General features: G+C 39.6%; 1 protein-coding gene across 7 annotated transcripts in view; it reads left to right on the forward strand.

The window, feature by feature from the left end:
* The first annotated feature begins 8,108 nt into the window (after positions 1 to 8,108).
* Positions 8,109 to 22,188, forward strand: part of ncor2 (nuclear receptor corepressor 2) — a 105,229-nt gene continuing 91,149 nt past the window's right edge. For 5 of the 7 annotated variants that reach the window (XM_088077056.1, XM_088077060.1, XM_088077058.1 and 2 more), the window contains exon 1: positions 8,109 to 8,355. The gene's annotated coding sequence lies outside the window, so the exon portion shown is untranslated. The remainder of the gene's footprint in view (positions 8,356 to 22,188) is intronic. The other 2 variants (XM_042488083.2, XM_088077059.1) reach the window with 1 other exon arrangement.

Below are 22,188 nucleotides of genomic sequence, written 5' to 3' on the forward strand. Positions count from 1 at the left end.
TCTGCTTTTTTTGTTTTATAGTGAGATGTAATCAGATTGCCTGTTTGTTGAAAGGCAGCCTGACTACTGAGTGCAGCGAGTGGGGAGTTAAACTCTGAATGCCCCTGCTAAGGCTCCCTATGACGTACAGCACAGTGTGGAGGCTTAGCTTTGAGGGGAGAGATTCAGTCGACTTCATTTCACTCTCTATAAAGTAAAAATTACTGTGCTTTTTCAGTCCAAACACCTCCAAGGGCAAATCTGGACTCTTGATTTGACACCCGCAGCGAAATCCTCAATTGCGTGATCAGAGTATAACATTTGCTAAGCTGACAGCGGTGCAGTTGGTGGGGTAGAAATGGGGACTCAGGGATGTGGAGTGATTGACAAGGATTTTATTCTGCCTCTTTCTGTAGCGTGTTTGAGTGTCGAGCTTCCTCCTTTCAGCCGCTCCAGCTGAAAAGCCCTTCCCTCAGGGTGTCTTACTCAGCCCCTGACACAGACAGTGCCACTACCTTGTGATCTCACTGCAAAAAGCACATGAAAGATCATACTCACACACACATGCACGCAGAGAGGGAGTGTGTGACAAAGATTACTTCAATCGCACTATCTGCTATCACACTCTATTCTTATCTCCGTACTGTTATCAACTCCCTGTAGACTGAAAGCTCTGCTGACATTTCACCTCATTTCTGATGTAAAATACTTCCAAGGCCCCATTATCTCCTTCAAATGCCTTGTTTTAATTTCACTACTCTCTGATACATTAAAGAACAATTTCCTGCACCTTCATATTTCTAGTCTGCCCTCCGGGATCATTTCAAATCACTGCTCTGTTTATAGTACATCACAGTCTCAGGCATGCGTACACCTGTGCTGCTCTAGTTTATCGACAGCATTGTGTATGAATTAGGTGAAGCTTTATCAACCATTTACATGTCTGAGTGTTGACACTCTTTGATGATAGCTCCCTGCGTCAACTGCCTGAGAGAACACTCTATCTTTTCACCATCCACCCACAGAACAAGAATAAAGACACTGTGTCCATATGGGAGATGGCAAATGCTTCAATTTCCATGCCTTGTAAGATGCATATGCATGCAAACGCGACTTGCTGCAATGTGCTGAGTGTGTTCTGCGCTGTACATTGAGCTACCCCCTGCACGGCTCCCCTAAAGCAACCCATCCCCCAACAGAGACATTTTTGCTCTCTATGTGTGACTACATTACGGCGGCTTCCTCTCCCCCACTGAGTGAGCCTTCTGAGCTGGTCCCTGGGGTGGGTGTCGGTGTGGAAAGCAGGCCTTTTTCCCTGTCCATGGGATGTTATTGATGAGGTGAGGTAATGGATCTCCCCGCTGTGCTCACAGGGACACTGAGGATAAATCAGACAGTGGGTAAGACCCAACCAGCCATTCCACCTCTCTCCAGACTCAACTGCCATTTCATTAGCTTTATTTATGGGGGTTCTGCACTCTTCTGAACCCCTCCCCTTTGCGTCCTCCCACTGAAAACGCTGCTATTCTTCTTCTTCCTCCCTTATATAGTGCTATGGCAACCCATATACACCCCTGTCCTTCTTTCCTCCCATTTTTCCTGGAAAACCCAGTGTTCTCCCTCCCACACATCTCCCCGGGAATCATTCCTCTAGTTTATGTGGAAGTGAAGATGTGAGCTGCCTGGGAACCTATGGGCCGTTATCACGCGATGGACAAAGGGCTGGAGAGATAGTGTCAGGCTCTGAAGTGGCAGAGGACTCAGCGCTAGGCTGGGCATTAGACACAGCAGTGCAAGTCCATCCAGCTCAGCACTTCCTGCAGAGTCGTATTTGAGTTGGCTGAGCAGCAGCAATTCACCTCTGGGCTTATGGCTCAGCCACTTAGCGAGAAAAATGCGGCCAAAACCGGCTTTGTCCTTGAGGGGAGAGAAAGGAATTCCTCATGTGCCCTTGCTGGAAAGAACTAATTAAACTGTTATCTTCACCATGGGAGCAAATGTCAATTTTTCTGCCAGAGATGGGTGTCCATTATTTGTTGGCACACTTTCTGCTTGAGAAAGGTGCACAAGCTATCACTTCACTAACATATCCATACCAACAGCTGTGGCACCCCTAAGAGTGAAATAGTAGCACCTTCCCCACCCAAAATTGGCCCCCCGGTGAAAACAATTGGGGGCCGACTTTACTGTCTTTAAGAGACTATGGCAAGCCTTTTTAAGTTAGCGCAAAGGTAAGTGGTATCTTACCAAGCTAGACAACCTAAGGCATCCATTGATAACAACCATGTTTTTTTTGGGCTTTACATCACCCCAAAACCACTACCACGACCATTTTCAAGGGGTCCCTTAACTTTCACCTCAAAGTATCAGAAAGAAAATATGGGTGACCATGATGGACTGTGTGAATAGTGGATGTAGTTACGTGACATCACCCATTGGTTTGTGGACTGCAGACTGCAGTTTTGAGGCCTCGAGTTCCGCACTGTGACTGTCGCCACTTGGAGGCAGAAGCTACCATATTTGGGCAAGAGGGTGGAGCTTTGGAGGAGGGAGGGGTGGATCTGACTCATTGACTATGGTGACACTTCACAGACGATCTGCCCCTCAAGTGGCCCTTAAATATAAATAATTTTTAACCTTAATAAAATGTAAACAGATGAGTTTTTAAAAAAAAATAAAAACACAGATATCATAAAGGGTAAGATAGCTGTAAAGAACAACAGGGTGTGAATATTGTTGTTTCTGTTGTTTTATTGTGCATTATAGGGATTATGGCATTTTACTCTCTTTAAGAGCCAGCCTCCAGTGGTCACACGATGAACTGCAGTTTTTTGTCCCTTGGTCTCCCCTAAACTAGAAAGGGCTTGTTCCCAGTAAATATTTCGTTCATTACAATCAATGCTCTCCATAAAATTAAAGCAGTATATTCATCTCTAAAAGGACAACCAGCCTGTTTGAAGAACATTGATTAGCCTAGCATGTACAGATACATGACACATTAAAACAGGATTGCTGTGGACCTCAAAATGTTAACTGTACCAGTATTAGTCTATGCACATCAGATAATTAGTAATATTAATGAAATAAATTAGAAATAAAATTTAAAAAACAGCATATGTCAGTATTTGATTCTTGAACTCCCAAGAACACTACAACACTTCAACAGCATAAGCAAATTCCTTAAATATTAGTCACGGCTTTTGGTTTTGGTTTGCCACCCCAAGATTTTCAGTGGCCCCATCTGGCCACCCTTGTAAAAAATTTCTGGGGGCACCACTGCCGACAGCATGCCATTTTGATTCCCTTTAGTTCTTTCATCACTATGTGCTTCTCAACTGCCAAGGTTTATCTCACAACTCAGAATAACACACTGAAGAACGTCCACAACACCGTGACTTTCATCTGTAAAAGGCATCAGTGTTATCACTGCTCTCTGTAGATGCTGTGGCACAATATCAGAGAGCAAATATCTAGGCTGACTTGCTATGTAATATCTCTAAAAAGCCTTACCAATGCCAAAATTTGTTCCATGTGTGAATGCGGATGTACATGCATAGTTTATGCTGTATGATGTCGCTGTATCTAATTTATTTAATGTACTGAAACCTGGATTAGACATGAAAGGCAGTGATTCATACTCTCCTCACATGCTTTTTCCATTAGAAAGAGACAGGAATGGCTTTTTTTTTTTTCGTTTCATGGTGAACATTGATGTCATGACAGTCATGTTAGAACATGTCCATACAAGGTCCACTCAGTTTACTCCACATGAATCCATGCAACCTAACAGATGGTTGACTGAGCTAAGCTCTAGCGATGCTGCCACTGCCAGTTTCATTACAGGGGTTCGCTTGGACATGGGACAAGTGTGAATATGTCTGTCACGCCCACGGGCAGCCAGTGATACTGAGGAAATTCAGCCACAATTTGCTACTTGAAAGCAGAGAGCACATGACATCACAGGACGACTCATTTTGCGTAATATCAGCTCATAAGGGAGTGTGTGATAAATATTTTGAAATGATTTTACAAAGTAGCACTTAATGCGTCCATTTTTGCTGGTGTTACAAATGTCAAGGATGGGAATACTGCTAAAATACACAAAGAAATAAGAAAGAGACAGAACATAATCCAACTTCTTATTCCATGTGGGCGAAGTTGGAAAAGACTCATATTTTGTCTCAACAGTCAAATTGAGTCTACATATGATCTCGATAAAGGGAAGGAAAGGAAAAAATGAGAGAAAAGCGTGTGCTGGCCGTCGGCCAGGTGTGGACAGACTCAGGAAGTTAAGCCGGAATTCCAACAATGCAGGCAGTCGTTAGACTCTTCACTGAGATGCTGCCATTTCTGCTCTCAGTGCCGTCTTTGTTGTGGCAAGGAGGAGGCAGTTAGGTGAAGTCCTGTGGCTGTGAATAAATTTCAGCCCTGACATTGCACTGTAAACCTAGACCGATTTGTGAATGATACGAGGAAAATAGTGTCACAGTTAGGCAGATTTTAAAAACAAATAGGCTCCTCTCTCGATTTCTGTTTCTCCCTCTTCCTCTGATATCTACAGAGAGATCATTTTCCCAGGCTGTTTGAGCCCAGTCGCGACAATAATGAATGCCAGCGATGGCAGAATGAATTATGTCTCTGCTAAAAATGTACATCATAGCCAAAGGAAGAACTTGGCATGTAATTAAACCAGTGTTATAAATAGCAACATGTGCAAAATTGTGTCTACCACCTTCATCTAAAAATCACATCATAAATGAAACACATGATGTGTTATGTTCATGACTGAATGTTTCTGATTCAATTGAGTCTATTTAGTAAAAGTCTATGAGAGCACACCTTACACCCCGGAGACGACAGAAAACTAAGAATGGTAGAGTTGTTTTATGTAATAAGATTACATTTTCAGGCTTTTCATCCCACTTCAGTCATGTTTATTGCAGCAAACTGTACTGAGCTGAAAAAGCAATTGATTTTTATTTTTTTGAGAGGCTACCAAATGTTTTATTTGTATTTTTTATATTGAATTGAATTGACTATACTTTCTTTTGAAAAAAAATAAAATAAAATGAATAAATAATGTGAAAAACACAAAAAATAATAGTGAACATATATATGAGATTTTCATTAAATAACATAAATTTTACATTTCATGTCTAAAAAGGAGTAGGAAGAAGCAAATGCTTATCTAGTCCTACCCCTTTTCTATTATCTTTATAATAAAAAAAAAAATCAATACAAAATTACCACACAAAAGATAAAACAATACTACATGGCAGAATGAATTATGTCTTAGACAGAAATGTACATCATTGCCAAAAGAAGAACTTGGCATATAATAATATACCAGTGTTATAAATAGCAACATGTGATAGTATCCCCCACCTTCACCTAAAAATCACACTAAATGTCAAAAACATTATATGTTATGTTTATGACTGTGTGTTTCTATTTAAATTGAATCTAATGAATAAAAATCTAAGTGAACACGCCTGAAGTACTACACCCCGGAGACAATAGAAAACTAAGAATGGTAGAGTGTAATAATGTGTTTCTAATAAGCCAAAATTTGGGGGAGATGGCACCCAGCAAAATAGTATTTGAATTTGTAATCAAAGCTGATCATTCACAAAGGGGAGTTCCATTAATCTGGCAGACTGCGGATGGCAGCTCATCTTTTAAGAGTGCTGTTTTGATGAGGATTTTCCCTCCAGCCTCTTCTCTGTTTCTAAAGGATTTTCTGTTGTTCATCTGTTATTTCAGAGCCGTAATGACTGTCTGCAGTGCATCTATCAACTGACAGCCTTTGAAATACCCAAAGTCTGCTTAGCTGCTGCAGTCACTCTCAGTGGTGTCTTTCATGTGGGCTCTGGATCTATTGAAACAATTCTCCCCAGTTCTTTTTAATAACTCTTAGAACCTCAGGTGCCATCCCCCTGAAGTGTGCTACAAATTTATGTTTGCAATCATGAAAACTGTCCCTTGTTCAGATATTTTAGTATTTTTAAGATCTCAAGAAAGTTCACCTGGCCATTTGGGCTTTGTGTGATGCTCCGTTTAACTCGACAGGGGATCTGGCTGCAGATGAAACACAGCTGTTGACATCAAAAGTGGCAAGTGAGAAACATTTGTGCTTTATCAGTGTGCTGACAAATTGAGCATTGCGGAGATGGGGGATAGATTATTCCGACATGCGCCCGAGTTCAGAGAGCCCAGCTGAAGTAAACAGTTCTCTTTCCTGCTCTGTGATGGCTGGATGAAGAGATGGTGGTTATACTGATGGTTGGAGGGGGTCTCCCAAACCACAGAGCAGAAAGAAAAACACGAGGAAGAAAAACAATCCCATCTGACATCATAGGGAAGGCTGCCGCTGAAATTTAGGTCAAGATATAGCCTGCCTGAAGTGTGCCAGATAGTTTTATGGCAAAGTCAGTTTGCCAACGCCTTGTCCAAGTGGAGTGACATAATATGAAATCAAAAGTATACAATATAAAACTAAGTGAAACTAATTACGTTAGCCTGTCAAACACCAGTATTACATAGCAGCAGGCTTTCTGTCTTTAATGAGCACCACTGACTGACTTAAATACCCTTAAACAAAATCTTGTCCATGACTGAAATAACTGCAGTGTGGGTGGCAGTTTCAGTGTCGCTATGAAGCAGATGAGAGAGTTTTCAGACCATTTAGAGGGCACTGGCTTCAGCACAGTCATCAACTATGCACACAGCATGGGATGTTGTGATCTCCCAAATACTATCCTTCAATGTTAAGTCACTGTATTCACAGCTTGTACTTCTCCACGGGCATCAAGCAGCACAGATGTAGACTTCCTGGAGTGTCAATGCTTGAACTGACCCCTGTTAGAACCTCTCCGTTCAGTCTGGAGCAGCGAGGGAGAGAAAATACAGAGGATTTTGTCCTCATGGATGTGGTGTGAGAGGGACAATGAAAGTTGTTGTTGGCAATGTGTGCCAACAATATGTCTGAGCAGCAGGGATGTATTCAGGCAGTGGCAAACCTAAATGATACACAGATAGATAGATGGATAGATAGATACAGTAGGTAGATAGATATCCTATATAGATATAGTAAGTCTATATAGATATAGACTTACCTATCTATATTATTTGTTTGTAATTGTTATATATATATATATATATATATATATATATATATATATATATATATATACAGGAAAATACAATGTGTGCAGATAAGCAAATTGGTAGTAGGAGTGGAAATCTACCTACTGATGATACAGTACTCTTGTAATATTAACATGTGTTATGTGTGTGGTATATGTGTTGTGGTATGCCGTTCAACTGCTACTTATATCCCCAAAAGAAACATCTATTTTATTTAATAAGATGAAAATTTTAATCTTTTCATCCCACTGCAGTCATTTTTGTTGCAGAAAACTGTGAACTGAAAAAGCAGCTGATTTTCATTTCATTTCAATAATAATAATAATAATAATAATAATAATAATAATAATAATAATAATAATAATGAATAAAATACTATGCACATAAAATATAGAAAACGTGTTTAAGAGATTTTCAAAAAGCAACATAAATTTTACATTTCATGTCCAAAAAGGAGTATGAAGAAGCAAATGCTTGTCTAGTCCTACCCCATCTATTGATTATTTATACATATAAACTACTATCTACAACTATATTTATATACTAATATGTACATATAAATCGATACTTGGCATCTCTGGCATTAAGAAAATATTGTCACACAAAAAAAATCACAATACTATGCTCTCATATTTCTATCATACAGAAATCTGTAAAGAAACTTGAACATGATTATAAGATGATACTGTATGTGCATACGTATGAACAGGTCATGTGCAGACATGCATATCAGACATGCTAAATGGTGTGTAGAAAGTAGTGCAGAGCCAAATAGAGAGCAGCATGGCGGAAAATACTGCTTGGGGTTTATATCTATATTTTTGTTTTGGTGCCTCTCGGTGATCACTGGCTTTAACACTACAGCGGTGTATCACTGAATTTGTAGTGGGCATGGGAAAAGTGCAGCTCCTGAGTAAAGAGGAGGAGCGAGAGAGCATGTGGACCTATTGAGAGAGAGAGGCGGTTCAGCCCCGCTGTGGTCTCAGCAGCAGCGGCTTAGAGACTAGTGCTAGACCACTGTGTTGTGCAGGAACAGGCACGACATAGCTGAAAACCGCCAGCGGAACAAATGAAAACGAAAACTACTCTTTCATGTGGATTAATTCAGGGGCGAGACACTCAGACGAAGCGAGAAGCTCTTTAAGCGAACTGGGACCGACTGACGAGGATTGGGACATCAGCTACTGTACGATAACACCGCCGAATGGTTCCTCTTGCCCCGCCGCTAAGGTTAGTTAGCTTCCATTGCTGGCTGTCCGTTGGTTTGGGGTGGAGGGGGTTGGGAGGGGGGGGTCTGTCTCTTCTGTTGTTGGACGACGGGGTCCGGCTATTCTTTGGAGGAGACACATACATAGCATTATTGACCTTTTCGAGGCTATACGTTACATTGCAGCTACATGTTTCGTCGAAGCTTTGGGGAATGTAGTTAAATTTAAAGAACAGTTTCACTGGCTGTTTGCTCGCCTCATCTCAGTACTCCTAGTTGGCTGGCTTTCGTCAGCTAGTTAATTATTTTATAAATCATGAACACGTGCTACATGGCTAGGCTAAGCTAGCTAATAGCTAACGGCACTAGCTGCTTAAGCTAGCTGTCAGAGCCGCGGAGCAGCTAACGCCAGTTTTATTGAACTGAGTTATCATTGGTGTTTCCTGTGTGAGGTTAAACACACTAATCCACACACAACACTTCCAATACCATATATTAATAGATCATGCCAATATCATGCTAAGTGTATTATGTGTGCTATAGTGTAGTACCTGGCTAACTTGGTTAGCCTGCTAACTTGGCTATGCACTGAAGCGCCCGGTTTGCGTTTGTAAACATTGGTTTTACATGAAGTTGACTTGGTGCGCTCCAGCGATAGCCAGTCTAATGTTAGCCGGTAAGGCATCGCTTTGTTGTCAGGTGGGTGATAAGCTATGATGCCAAGTCACTGACACAAGTTTAAAGTAGCGTAAGGTGAGTTAGCGTTAATGGTTAGTTGTCTCCGATTGCAAAGTTGCAATTGTGACAGCAACGCTGTGCTTGTTTTTTTTTGAGCTGAACCGTGGTTTTCAACCAAGTGTACTTCTAACATGTAAGCTTCATTTTCAGGTGGGCTGCTAGTCAATCGATTAGGCTAATGATAGTTATCCATCTGTAAGTGAGCGTTGTTTTTTTTTTTTTTTACAGGTAATCTCATTTGCCAATTAAACATTGTGTTGTCGAACAACCAAGTCGCAGTCACGTTGTTGACATCTTCATACATCTACCAAATCCATTTAAAAGATGTCATGGGACAGAGCGTCACCCTAATTGAGGTGAACATTAACAAAAAGCAAAGTAAGAATTTGTTGCTGTTGAAAGAAGCTGATGTCTGTTTTTGTCAGCATGCTAAATCTCCAAAACCACTTCCATGATAAGTAATCAGATACATTCTACTTTATAACTGTCACTTAGCAGGTCAGAAAATGTCTTTGCTCTATTATTGCTACCTCTGGAAAATAAGGTGACTGAATATACTCTTGTATTGGATTTAACCTCATCTGCCACTGCACCAATATCCACAGTTTTGATGATTATGAAAACACTGTACTCCAAAATAAATGACTCCTTCACCATTTTTATGTTGTATTGCATGTTTTAACCATGCTCTTGAAAAACAGCACTGTCCTATCATAGTCTGAACAGGCAAAGTGCTGGGGAGTTTATGATTTTATAGCTTTAACTTAGGGCTATAAAACCTCTATTAAATTAAAATCAAAGACACTAGGTCATGTGGTACAGTGGGCCTATCATTCATAGAATGTTTGGCAACAACATTTTTCATATTTGCTTTGGTGTGTAGTTAGACTCATACCATGTTGGTTTGGTGAAAGTTTTTTTTGTCAATGTGACATCTACTGTGACACCTACTGTTGGGTTAAGCTGATTTTCCTCCTCATTTTTTACTAAACGCCCATTGATCTTTGTCAGCAATCAAACAAATCTACCCGGCATATTCCGCACTTGCTTGAAACAGCGGTCAGATTTGTTTTTGAAAGGTTTGTTAACCTAAGATGTTTTGTGTGTTTTTGTGAACTGTCCTTATAATCATATAACCCAGAGCTACCCCAGAAAATGGTTTAGCCCAGGTGGTAAGTCATGATTTTAATGCATCTGACCTAGTGATCCACTTGGTGGTTGATTACCCACAAACAAAAGCCACACTTAGAATTGGTATAGCATTTGTTATTGTAATCGCACCTGTGTTTGTTTCCCGAAAAGGGTAATGTGGTTTTCCCCAAATGTGTAGCAAATTTTACGATGATAGCGGAGGTGGTTTGTGTTATCAGCAGATACGGCTGGCTATTTTATAAGAGAAAACACTGTGACAAATCTTGCAACCATAACGTTTCCTGTTGCTGCTACACAATTTAAGTCTTCTCTGGCCAGCTATAAGTGTTCTTATTGTGAAACAGTTACACATTCCTGAAGCCTTAGTCAATAACATTAATGACTGCCACTTGCCTGGTGTGCGAAATGCATTAATATTGACATTTACTTTTTTTGTCAGCCGATAAGTTTTAATTATTGCCTGGAGGAAATGGCAGAAGAAGAAATTACCACGACCACAAACAACTGTATTGTGCTTTGCATCACAAGTTCAAAATACCATGACTTATGGTTGGCTTCTGGAAGAGGTGCGTCAGTTACTGGTTTTGCTGGTCCTGTGTACAAACTTTAACTAGTTTGATTTTATGCAAATGTTGCTAAACCGACATTTGTCATTATGATACATTTTGGCAAAATAAAAATTAGCCTACATCAGCAACTTGTGCCATCAGCCAAACTCTTAACTACAGCACTACATACTCTGGAGAGAAATACCTGTCTTTTTAGTTGCTAAATACTCAATTATGTTCACCATCAAGTTTCTACAATTTCTTTTATTGCCTGCTGCAGACAAATCATCAGATAAGCATAAACATCAATAGTTACTTTTGGGAAAAGGATGTAGACATTTTTACAGGCATTTTTTTGTTTTTACCTTTACATTTGTGCTAATATTGTTCCTCCTTGTCTATGTGTTGGGGATTGTCAATTACATGTCCTATGTTTTTATTTTATTTGAAAATGTGCAGACTCATTGGGGTGATGTTAAAACCAAAATTGGTTTGATGAAAGCCACACTTCTCTAATGCATCAGTGTTTACTGTTGTCTTGGTAGATACTGCATACAAGAACTTCCCCTTAATGTAAGTGATTGGAAGATAACAAAGACATAATGATTCAAATATGTTAAAATCTGGCCCCAGAAATATGAAAGACAGACTAAGAATCTGGCTTTTGGAATTTGGCTCCAGGTTTGGTTACTTGGGGGGTTGGATAATTTGTGGTATAGATATGGGTATGTCAGCTTAAAATATTTAGGTGTAACACACAGCAGGGCTCAAAATACCATGCACACACGCACAATTGTGCACAAAAACTTAAGCTGTGCACAGAATTATCAGCTCTACATGCAGTGGTGTACGTAAATCGGTACAGAATATGTGTGTGTAGGGCTGCTAACTCGCATATTGACCTTGAGATTCAAACAATTGACACATTTCACACACTGTAATGCAACACATCCATTTTCTCATGCAATAAAACAAATTTATTGATGATAATGTTGTGGTGTGTAAAGAGGACACTGACAGCACACAGATAGATCAGACAGAGCAGCATTGTGTAAAACCCATTCAAACCAGCTGCTGCTTGGATTTTAATGCACATCTGTTTGTGCTGTTACCATACCGGTACACATCAAATATTAAATAGGTCTTGTTGTTAAATGAATATTTTCCTTCAGAGGTTTGCTGAAATTTGTGGATGCAGTCCTGTCCAGACTGACCCTGACTACTGCCATGTGAAATTTGAAGCTATTTTGCTGTAACATTTTTTAGAAAATTAAAGGAAAAGCCAGCTCAAATGATATTTTAACACACTGACAATTCCCTGGTATTTGAACTGTCATAAAGAATAAAATGTTGAAGAGGCAATGTTGGATTTCTTTTGGTTGGATCCAGCTGAGCTGCGGTGGAGGCCTCAGAAGAAGAAAGACAAATAAAACAAATGTTGCAGGTTAAATTTTTAGGTGCATGTGGTTTTAAAAGTTAAATGCACACTGAAAAAGTATTTTGTGTCTTGCTAAGTCATAGTACCTGGAGACAGTTGGCGTGTCTGACAAGGCAGCTTAGAGAGCACAAAGTCTGCCAATAATTCATAATGGAGTGACATTGCTGACTTAACTTCTGTGCACTCGTGGTACAGTGTCAGCTTTGCCGTTTGGATTGTTAAGAGTTAAATGAGAGTGAGGAGATTTCTCTCCCTTATCCAAAAGGGTAATGGGGGCAAAGATAATCCCGTGCTCAGTGTGGTGCCTCAGGGAGACCATTTCACTGCTAGTTCAATTCCTGCTCATATTATGAAACACAACACAGTTACGAAACTGGAAAGGGGAGAGTTCTTGCTCATTTTATTGTCTGTGAAAGATGGATCCTCAGAGTGAATTATTGTGGGATGAAAAAGCATGTTGAATCATCATAAATCACAAGAGATTTCCGTTACAATTAATAAAGGCTGTCCTACAAAAGCACAAATGTCATAGTGTCACTTTTCAGTAGCACTGCAACTATTTATTTTAACAAATATGGACTCTATCACTCTTATTATTGAACACACGATCAGAGAAAAATATTTTTTTAAGAGCAATCGCAAATATGAGAGAAATTTGAAAGTTCAGACCCTTAAAGATTAATTGTTTTTTTGTGTGCCAAATAAATGATGATATTTATTGTTAATTCTTTGTAATAATCAGCAAGTAGGGCTGGGCAATGTATCGATATTGTGATATGAGAATATATCTTAGATTTTGGATGTTATAACATCAGAAAAGTGATGTAATTTTCTGTATTTATCAGACTTTTCTGGCTCATCTATTATTTTTACTTTACCCACTTTGTCATTATTTCCACAGTCCTCATGATTATTTATCAAAATGTTATTGTATAAATATTTTGTGAAATCACCGATAGTCAACACAATAATATCATCATAATATCAATATCGTGATATTAGGTAAAAAAATATTGTGATATTTGATTTTCTCCATATCCCCCAGCCCTATCGGCAAGTGATGAAAGGACCATGATGAAAACACAACCTGTATAAACATGGCTCAAGCTGCACTGCTGAAACATTTGTTACATTGGTATCTGCTGTAGCTGCTTTCACATGCAACTGCTGTTGTACTAGCATTGTATTATGTCACTTTGAAGTAGTATGGCATTGTTTCTGACTGACAGATATTGGCTTTCTGGTACAAAACATTTGGAAATGATTTTGTGCAATTATGTTAAACATAAGGGGGATTTTTAGTTTTAAAGAGTGTTAATCTTTTTAAAAATAGGCTTAATTTTTACTCTAGCTTGGTCAGCCAGTGACTAAATGGCCACCAATATACAGGCATCCACATCTCTTTAGTTTTATCAAATATTCTGAATCAGCTGAATGCGGATAGCCCAACTCACCCTGTTGACTTTTTGTGTCTGTGTCGCATGACATTTAGTGAAATCATGGATGCTGATTTGTAGGTTTGACTTGACATTAAATCAACATCCTTTTCAGCCCTGTAATTTCCACAGACAGTAATAATCGGCATCTGAGTGTTCAAAGGTGAGCTGCTTAAATATAGGCAAATCCAGTCATGGATCTGTTCGCACTGCATATTCAGCCAAAATTTATTTTTTTTTGCTGAAATCACAGCACGTGAAATGATGATTATAGGGAAATGACACAACTTTGGTATGCTGCGGTGCACTTTATGAACCCTTAAGTTAACACGCAGAAACCAAAGAGGGAAATATGAGGCAGTCACCATGAAACTGCCTCCCAGGCGCATTCCCTCCTCCCACCCAGTTTCCCTCTAACTGAATGAGTAACAGCAGCTGTCTAGCACTCCTTGCTCACAAGTGGACTGCACCTGGTAGGTTTCGTGTGTGGAGAATGTTATGCTTGACTCAGTGTGGTAGAATATTATGATCGGGCACAGCCGGTCTGTTGTAGTGCCTCAAATTACTCACAATCAAAGTGGCATTGAACTGGACACAGTGCCACCTCAGTTCCAGAGGCCACACTGGGGCTGAGCTTTAGCAGTTGCACCATTTTCTGCGATTGCCAAATGGAAAACACGTGGTTGTGACATGTTATTTAAGGAAAGGGCTTTTCTTATATGAGCCCCTGCATGTTCTATGAGTAGCCAATAGCCTCATGATATTGCACTCACCTTTAATGCCCTCCCAATTTCATATTTAGGATGCAGTCATCCAAATGAGGGGGATGGGTCTGCTTGGGCTGCTATCCTTAGGGGATAATGGGGTGTACAGGTCAGACTGATTCTGCGTCTGTCACTCTGTAGAGTTCAAACGGGCCACACGATTTATATGTCCCTCTAGGAATTTGTGATGCTGCTTGCAATAATCAAATTCAGTAAATCCCAGCAATGCTTGTGAGAGCTAGCAATTTTGACACAGCAATTTTTCTGTTTAACAAAGTCAGATCAGAGTGAGGCTTCTCAGTTTTTGCCACACTTTCCTGCCTAAAATCCAGTTCAAAATGTCTGTTACTAACTTGTGTGACATAAAAACAATCCATGACCTCATAAAACCAACATCATTCTAACTATGTAATCACTGAGGTTCACCTCCCTAAAGTTGCCTTACACACCTGTTCCCTCAAGATGTGTATTGCACCAAACAAGCGCCACCAACTAAAATCTCAACACACCAACACAATAGCTCTCTGGTAATTACATTTTGGGATGAACGCCTGTTAAATTCTGCCTCACATGTTTATTGTGAATTTCATATCACTGCAAATTGCTTCACATATCTTTTTACAGGAATATTTTTCGCACGCTTATTGTAGGATTGTAGGATTACTTGGATAAAAACAAGCTCTTTTTTTTTTTTAAACAATCATGTCTAGTGTCATGACCCAGTGCCGCACTCCCTCGTTTTTTCTTCAAGCTAAGATACTATCAAGACAGTAGAGAGCATATGGCTGTTCTAAAACATGAATTTTAGGCTATAATTTAATTTTAGTGCTGAATCAGTTTGAGGGAAAAAAAGAAAGCAGCACTCCTCATTTGTTTTTGGCAGTTTCTTGCATATTATTATCTGAAGAACACCAGCTGCTCTAAAACATACAGAAATGCATGATATATTATCGTTATCTGTGAGTTCTGTAAACAGTTTTTTTCTTATTGTCTTGCATTTGCCTTCTGTGTGAATGACTTGCCAATTGTCAAGCTGCAGTTGTAGTATAATTTTGCGATGGACTGATCTGTTGCTCTGTACAGCCCTGTTGTAAAATCTGAAAATGTTGGATCAAGTTTAGGCATCTTACTGGGAAAGGTTGAATTTCCTTAACAACTCTCATAGTTTGTTATATTGAGTAAATAGTATTTCAGAGTTCCTCATTTATTTAAGCATATTGCACAGGCCTCCATCACATAGCCAGCTGGCCCTATGCTGGACTCCTCCCTTCCTGTCAAAGCGGGTGTCAGTATTTGTAACTTTGTAACTTGCAGGAAGAGCAATCAGGTTAACTTTGTTCTCTCCTCTTTAGGTTTGATGCCAGTTATTAGTAACTTATAATTAATATGCTGTCTGGTAGTGCATCTCTCTCTTGTCTGTCTCTCTTGCTAACCTAGCAGTGCATCTCTTGGTCTGTCAGTGTCTTTCCTGCTTACCATTCAATTCCAGGGCTGTTCTGTGACTGTGTGCCTGACAAAAGTGAGTGTAAAATACAACGTTTTATCCCGTTTGATAAATGCCAGCAGGCAACAGTGTTTAGAAACTGCAGCTCGGGAAAGATAACCACGTTGCACGTGAACATGACTTCATATGCGCCTGCATGAAATGAAACTTTCCAGCAGCAACCTCTGTGGGGACCAGTCCAGACATTATGGGGGTGTGATGGCACTCCTCATAGATGCACAGAGTTTTAAACAAGACACTGATTATCAAGTCTCTCAGTCAAGGTTAAGTTGCAACTCTGGACTAACTCAGGGTGGAAAGCAATGAATTGACATAGACTATTGGTTAAATATTGAATTTTAAATGTTAATTGGCTGAGAGTACTAGACAATCGGCCAAGCCACTGTATAAATAGTTCATATTTTTGAAAATTTCTAAAAGGAAGTGTAGGGAAGAATATTATATTCAATGAAAATTGTTTGTTTATACCTCATTCTGCTCTGTATATGTCTACTTATTTCTGGACAGACATATGCAGTAAACTGTTCTAAATCAGGGTGGATTGTAGTAGGAGCACAGCGGGTGTCAGGTGTGACTATGTGACAATGGCAAAGGCTCATGGTTCAGGTAGGAGGGCCCTCTAGCAGAGTTTTGCTTAGGGCTCCAGGGAGGTCAGAACCGACTCTGCTTTGTCACATGATTATATGATATAATGCTATTGCGCTCTTTTGTCGTCTTCGGATAGTGCTCTCTTTTTTCACCATACGCAAGTTTGCTTCCCTGATTTTTGATATTGATTTTAGTTTTATTAATCAATATTTGTGTGTAGATTGATGTAGTTACTGTTAAGACTGTACCAGGCTCAGAACTATGTTTTGTTCAAGATAATCTTCACAAAAGAACAAAGGAAGCCTAAATGCAATCATTACATGTGAAAAGCTAATGTTTGGCTGTAAATGAACTACACTTGGACGCACAACTTTAACATCCCCACCACAACAAGGCTATTAAACTGTGTTTAGAGCAGTGATATTTTCGAGTGTTATTTAGCCATTTGCAAGCAACTGTTTATTAAAGACACATAAAGGCTCCAAAGTTTACAAGAATAGTGTTTACTGACGTTTTTTGTGCTTAAAAGATGTGAAAAACTCTCTCTTAAGCCCAGACCTTATTTTGGGCACCAAAGCATAAACTGATCAAAAAACGCATTGACTTTGACACGAAGGAACTGGAAGTGCAAAAATGCCAAATCATTCATGCATTTTAGTACTCATTCCTGCAGCATTCAATCTATCGATTGTCTATCAAAGAAATTATGTAACGCTGTGGTTTTTTTGGAGGTCATCTGTAACTGCATCTTTAAGACATGACAACAAGGTCAAGACTTTCAAGCTGCTTAATTTACATTTCTTGTGGCTTTCATTGATAACCCTAATTCAGTTTTCTATTGGTTTTCATTGATAGCTCCAAGAAAATAATAGATTTGTGTAATAAGGCTTGACTGGACAAATGGACCAAAAAAGTAGTTACTTGAATTGCTTTCGTGTGTTGACACCAAAGTCTGAAAGACCATGATTAAAAAGCCTTATGTGATCTCCCTTTGTCTGCATGTTGTTGTTTTGAGTGTTATTAGAAATTAATTAAAAGTTAGTCAGTTATTATTCATAAGTCTTTCTATTTTGATTTCTTTAGCTATAAAATGGAGTTGCTATTAAAACCAGTCACCCATATTTAAGCACACTAAAAGAGAGGCAGACAGCGGATTAGCAGAGATTAGAAATGGCTCTGTGGTAAGTGATTCACTTGACTCTGTTACGCAACATAGATGACAGCATGTTACGGGACGTGACTCTTGTTTATGTGTAGGCTACAGCTGTGGGTAGCATTATATTTATCTCTCTGATTGGCCTAACTTTTGTACTAGGAATGTGTGTTACGGCATAGTTTGTTTTTTACTTTCTGGAGAGCATGTTAGTAAGGCCAGCCAAGGGCACACACCTCAGGGCAGATGATCTTACTGTGGAAATACGAGTGACACATAACAGTGAAAGGTATGAAGGCCCGAGTGCAGTATAATTACAGGGTATGGTGCGCCTGTGTTAGGGAATTGACTTGACATGTCAGGCCTCCTGTCTTGACGTGTGTGCTGGATCCATGACAGTGCAGTTTGGAACAAATTAGCCCTGAGTGCATCAAAACATCGAGCTGCCGGTGTGACGTCTAGTCTGTGTTGTAATGTTTGGGTATTTTCCCCACTAAACCTTTTCCCTGTCCATAATTCAAAGCCTTGTGTATCAAATCTAGCTGGGATGTTTTGTTTGGTATGTTGTCTGTGTAAATAACACCAGTATGTATGGCCATTAGTGTTTGGCAGTGCACGCATACACACATGCTCACTTTCGCACTTTACACACACACACACACACACACACGCACACACACTTGAACGCTCTCATGCATAAATAGAAGCTCTGTGAGGCTGCTGTCATGAGGGGCAAACAGAGGCACTCGGGTTGCATGCTGCCATACAGAAGAACATTTCAAAGCTGTTGAATAATTAAGTAGCAGTGAGGAGGAAGTAGGTCAGCCCAGCAGACAAGTGCACTCCTCAGTTTTATTTCCTGCTCCTCAGCATGGAGAGCTGAATGTCAGGTGGGCTTTAAGAACAGAGCCAACAGAGAATAAAGAGGGAGTTGTGAGTGGAGACCTCATACATCAGAGTGATGCTGTCACACTGTCCTGCTGAGTTGAGGAGTGTTCAGTGTAGTGCTATCCCAGAGGATCTGTGGGGAGTCATTTTGGGCATCAGATATTAACAAATAATCAGGCTTCCAGGCTTCCGGAGGCTGCGTGACACTTTCACCACAGGTTTTCTCACCCAGATCAGGTCGTGGGTAGCAAAATTTGGCACTGGTGGTGTTAATGTGAATTTGTACTCATTAATACTGACATAATTTGGTCAGCAGTCTTAAAACTTCGGTACCCAGCCCTAATGTAGTGCAGTTTCTGATGTTCTTGGTCTAGCTAAAGAATGTAAACTTGTTAGTCTTTTTTCCAATTTAGTGCGGTTTTACCATATGTTTTTCAGTGTTGAAATAACAGTTTCTGGCTTGCAAATACATACAGCTAACAAGCTGACATGTCTCTCACACATGCACAAAACACATGCGCATCTCAGCTGTTACCTGCCTGTTGAAGATAATCTTGGCTGTGCATTCAGATGCAAATTGTAACAGAAGACGTGGGGTGACGCAAAGCATTTGAACAGTTACCCTATGTCAGTGTTGTGTTACAGGGCCTTAGGAAGGGTTCATATGTGAATCAGAATATATATCATAGAGAGCTGTCAATCATGTCCATGTCATGTCATTTATCATAATACACACATAGATGATTGTATATTTTTTGGGCTATACATGTTTTAATAGACAATTTAAATTAGCTGTAACAAAACACTGGTGTTATTTTCAAAGAATCGGCAGGAAGATGTCTCATTCTTTAGGCTGTGTCGGTTACAGCTTTTCATCAAATATTTACTCCATCTAAACAAATACGAAAATTCTCTATGGTTTTGTGGTCTCGCATTGTGGGAGAATCCTAGAGGAATCGTTGGTTGGTAGAAATCTGTTTTTGAATTTGGGAATCAAGACAAGTACTGTGTGATGTGTAGTGTGTGAAGGCCTCAGTTCTACGCCGGCCAACAGGGAGGGGGGAGGGGAGAGTCTTATGTAATTTCACACAGTGTCGCCGAGGCGGCCGGCAGCAAGGGAACAAGCAGGAAATCCAATAGCTGCTTTGCTGTCCAGCTTGGTTACAGCTGGACGACCACATCTGGAGGTACAGGCCAGCCAATCACTGGCCCTGTTCATCTCTCTCTTCTTGTTTCCGCTCTTCCCTGTCAGACACACACTTTCACATTTTGTGTGTTGTGATGATGCTAATGATTGACATAATCTGTTGAATATCAATGCTGGATATTTGAAATTGTTTGAATACTATGTTTCCACAGTATAAATGCACCAGTACCAGCTCTGCTTTCTCACTCCCTCTCATTGTTATTTTTTGCTGCAGTCCTTCTCCTGTTCTACTATCCAAGACAAGAAAAGTTGCCGTTGTCATGTTATGGCCTTGTTATATTTGTCTTTTAATTAAAAAAAGATAATTGTTATGCCCTCAATGTAAATTTTTTCCCTGTGTATACAAAACTGTATCAAATACTGATGTTTTACTTGTTTTGAAGTTAGAAATTTCAGCATCAGCAAAATATAAATATCATCATGTCCTGTCCCAGCCTTTATGTTTATTTTTAGATATGACATGAGTACAACTATTGATCATCCCTTGCTAGACATATATTTCTTGTGGTTCTCTTTTAGGGTATAATGAGTGGCAAAATTCATCGACACTTCTTCCTTTAATACCTCACTTCCATTGCATGTTTTGGCTTGACTGTGACTGGCTCTTTTCTTTATTTCGTTTTCCACGTTGAAGATTTCAGCTGATTGCTTCAGCAATTTATTTATTTATTTTAAAAGGATCTCCATTAGCAGATGCCAATAGCAATAGCTAGTCTTCCTGGGGTCCAAAATTCAATATATCATAATTATTACACACATACTGCACCCAGGTGTGTGTGTGTGTGTGTGTGTGTGTGTGTGTGTGTGTGTGTGTGTGTGTGTGTGTGTGTGTGTGTGTGTGTGTGTGTGTGTGTGTGTACTGCACATCAGATTTATCACAAATGACGCTACATGCAACATTCTTTTTTACCAATGAGCAATGTTAGGTTATACTGCCATGGCATCTTCGTTAACACAAAACTCACTGGATTCTTTCATTGGCAGCAAAGTCCGCACTTTTTTAATTGTATGTCGACCCTTACGAGGATAAGTGATTACAGACAATGAATGAATGAATGAATGAATAACACATTGTAATCTCTATCATCTATCTATCATTTGTGCAGGACGTCTCATGTTGCATTAAGCCAACAAAAGTGATAATACTGAGCTACTTTTAATTTGGTTCTGTCATTGCCCTCTCTTTGTTGATAAGAAAGAACACAGAACCACAGTTTTGATTTGTAGCCTAACTGATGCTCACATCATCACATCACCTAAAAATGACGTGTACGGCCCACGAGACCATTTGATCTGTCCCGCCACGCAATTCTAAAAATAAGTACATAAACTCAGGGGAAAAAATGTTGACAGCAGTTACTTTTCTGAGATAACACTGATGGCTATGCATGTCCAAGTCAGGGTCAGGGTCAGTGAACACAACACATAAGGTTACGTGCCAGCGCGTGATAACATTGGGGATTGATTGACAAGTGTCCTGGCAAGTGCCAAATAAATGAAGGTGGATGCAGAATGCTGCGTTTTCCAGGAGAAACGGACAATGATTACTTATTTGTAAGTAAAAGGCAAGCTTCTTTGCTCAGTTTGGGGTGTGGCGCTGGCAGTGATGAAAAAGGCCAATCTTGAATGTCTTTACAGCTAGAAACATGATAAACTGGACAAGTTGAAAGGACAAATGCGTTTTGACAAAGTAAACAATCTTCGTCTGAGTTGGGGTGCCCAACAATCAGCTGTCAAAAGACCACAGACTGACAGAGAAAATGTTAGGGGGGCAAGTTTTGTGGTGAGTGAATTAATAGCTCAGAAGCTGAAACCTCATGCAGAAGGAGTTTATGAAAGAGTGTAATTTACTTGTTTTTACCGCGATTACTGTGGTTTTTCATCCTATCAAAATCTATAATCGTTGCATCACGTGTTCATAAATTTAGTATGTACCTTGGAGGACTTCTAAAAAACTGAAATGGCCCTTGATAGGAAAAAGGTAGGACTAAAGTTAAAACAATGTTTTTATTTTTGTTGCATAAGATGAGCTCATTTCAGATATTTCTCTTTAAGAGCAATGTTTCAGAGATTGATTCTGAACTTGATTTTTTTCCAAAGCGTACTATATATGTATTTTTGAATCAAATTAAGTAGCTGTGATTCTATTTTATGCAGCCCATTCCTTCTGTTTAGTACAATTTGTTATGTACAGTTATGTGTGAAAATGTTGAATGTGAGTACTATGAATAAGGGTTAGAGTGTCATGACTGACCACTGACAAGAAGTCTGTATGTGCTGCATTTTGACATTGTTTATATCTGTAACACTCTCATTTTTGGTTTCACAATCATTTCTGTTATTTTTCACTCCTTGTTCGTAGCTGCAGGTGTTTTTTTTTTTTTTTTGGTTCTAATCACGCTGTTGTTAACGTGATGAGAAGTGAGTCGTTCAGTCAGAT

The sequence above is a fragment of the Plectropomus leopardus genome, chromosome 4, assembly GCF_026936395.1.
Source record: "Plectropomus leopardus strain MGB_pleo_1.0 chromosome 4, ASM2693639v1, whole genome shotgun sequence".
Taxonomy (NCBI): Eukaryota; Metazoa; Chordata; class Actinopteri; order Perciformes; family Serranidae; genus Plectropomus; species Plectropomus leopardus.